The sequence below is a fragment of the Chlorocebus sabaeus genome, chromosome 14, assembly GCF_047675955.1.
Source record: "Chlorocebus sabaeus isolate Y175 chromosome 14, mChlSab1.0.hap1, whole genome shotgun sequence".
In the NCBI taxonomy this organism is placed as follows: Eukaryota; Metazoa; Chordata; class Mammalia; order Primates; family Cercopithecidae; genus Chlorocebus; species Chlorocebus sabaeus.
In genome coordinates this window covers 67,357,017-67,359,226 of record NC_132917.1, presented here as the reverse complement: position 1 = coordinate 67,359,226, position 2,210 = coordinate 67,357,017, and positions in this window count along the sequence as shown.

The following is a 2,210-nucleotide window of genomic DNA, read 5'->3' as shown; positions in this document are numbered from 1 at the left end:
ACTAGTAGTGTCAACATCTTTAGTTTAAAATGCTTAGTGTGATATGAGACACCCAACTTATCTGTATCGTTCTAATAGGTGGCTTATAATAAGCTGTGGGTTTAGAAAGGACAATGGATTTTATGTCCTCCCAGGAAGATTTTATTGAACTAAAGAAAAACTGTTACAAAATAATAAAAGCCTGTATCTCCTTGCTTACTAGAAGGAGAGTTTCAAGGTCTATTTCTTCATAATTTCTATCTAATCAATCATGTTCTTTGTCTTGGTGAATTATGGTCTTATGGATTGACATTTATGAGTATTTCTTGATATGGCTAGAGGGTAAGTCCAAGACAAATATTATCCAGATCTTACATGAACATCTCTTCAACTTGCACTGTTGCTTTGTGAAGACACCAAATTCAGTGAGGGACATGAATCCTATCCCTGAAACACTTAAAGCAGGATTGGTGAAACAAGACATAACTATCCTTAGAACACTGTTTAGAGAGATAGGGCAAGAAAGTAAAGGTTTTATTCTTTTTTCTTTTTCCAAATGAATTATACTGACAAGAAATATACTAGTTTGGAAGGAAGGAGAGCTAACTTTATGTTATTCAGGAAAGTTGATGGATGTGAAATTGGCAGTGGCTCTGGAGGAGCTGGCTTTTGAAGGCAGAGAAGGAAACAGAAGAACCTATTACATGGAGATGAACCCCAGCAAATGAGCAGAGCAAGAGTGTCCAGATAGGCAGGGGCAATGGGAATAATACCTAAACTAGACTGGCTGGAGCAGATGACATGAAGGTGTTGTATGACTGTTTGTGACAGAGGCATGAGGTAAGGTAGATAGTGTTCACTTTTCATGTCAGCCTAAGGAGTTAGCATTTTATCCAATATCCATGGTATTTTCTATTGCTAAAGTATTTCAAGATTGCCTTGGTCAATAATAACAGAATGTTTAAAAATTTTTACCCCCAAAATTGAATGTTGGCTCCTATTTCAAATATTTCTCCACAAGGCAAATGGAACATTTGAATGTTTATACTTTTTGTCACTGTTTATACCAAGTGCATTTTTATTTATTTTATGTGGTTGATCTTTAAATAGTGCTGGGGTATATTGTCTAGTGCAATCTGTTGGCAGAGATGGAAAAATATCTGAATGCTTTTGTGACATGAAAATTTATTCGGGGACTTAAATAAAAATCTCAAGAGGAAAGCACATAGGATATTATTGACTTTATTGTTATTTTTATTTTCTATTGCAACTGAGCATTAAGGAGGAATCAGTTAAAGCAAGAACTCTGATCATAAATTATTCTATGGAAGAGCCATTATTAAAGTTCTGGCAGAGCTGAAAGGCTCCCAAGTAGAGTATCCTTTGTGCATGAGACTCATAAATACAATTAACCAAATTCTCATCTTGTTTTACTCTTCATTTATCCCCATGATGCTGTTTACTTTAGGTAAAGGTATATTTTATTTTACTGTTAATATCTGAACTGAGCCAGATTGTTGGGACATGGTATGTTCAAAAGTAGCTGATGCACATCAACCAATGTAGAGCATTAGTTAATCAAAGGGCTTCAGTTATTTCACTGTTAAAATTAATTGGAAGTTTCTCATCCTTGCCCCATGCATAAGGGAGCAAGGCATCTATGGTTGCATGGGCAACACTCGAAGGAAAGTCATAAGGGCTACACATATGGCAAATAGTAGACAGATTCAACATGCCCAGGTTTTGCTGGTATTTGCCACCCAGGTCAGCATCTTACATCTACCTGAATCTATAGTATTTGACACTTGCTCGCTGTGCAATAGTTATTTCAGAATTAAGATTGTTTACATGTTTCCTTTGGATGCCAATGGAAGCTGAAAACAGTGGCTCATTTGTAGACTTGAAAATCTCAAACCATAAACCTGACAGCCATATTCTTTTCATTCCACTTTTCTTGCTAGTTTTTCTTCTCTCTCCCCTCTCTTCCTCCTCCCTTCCTCTCACCTCTTTTCATCCCATTGTTTTATCCAGTCATCCATATCTCAACTTACTGTATACTCCACCTGAGAAAAGAGAGGAAGTGAGCTGAAACCTATTTATTTTTCCATTTTGGGGGTCAATTTTTAGCCTTTTGGTGTATAGCAGTTGAAAGGGAAGGTTGTAACTTGTTCTCTACCTGTAGAAACTCTTGCATGAGGCAATTTTCACCTTCCTAAGGTGGCCACCTAATA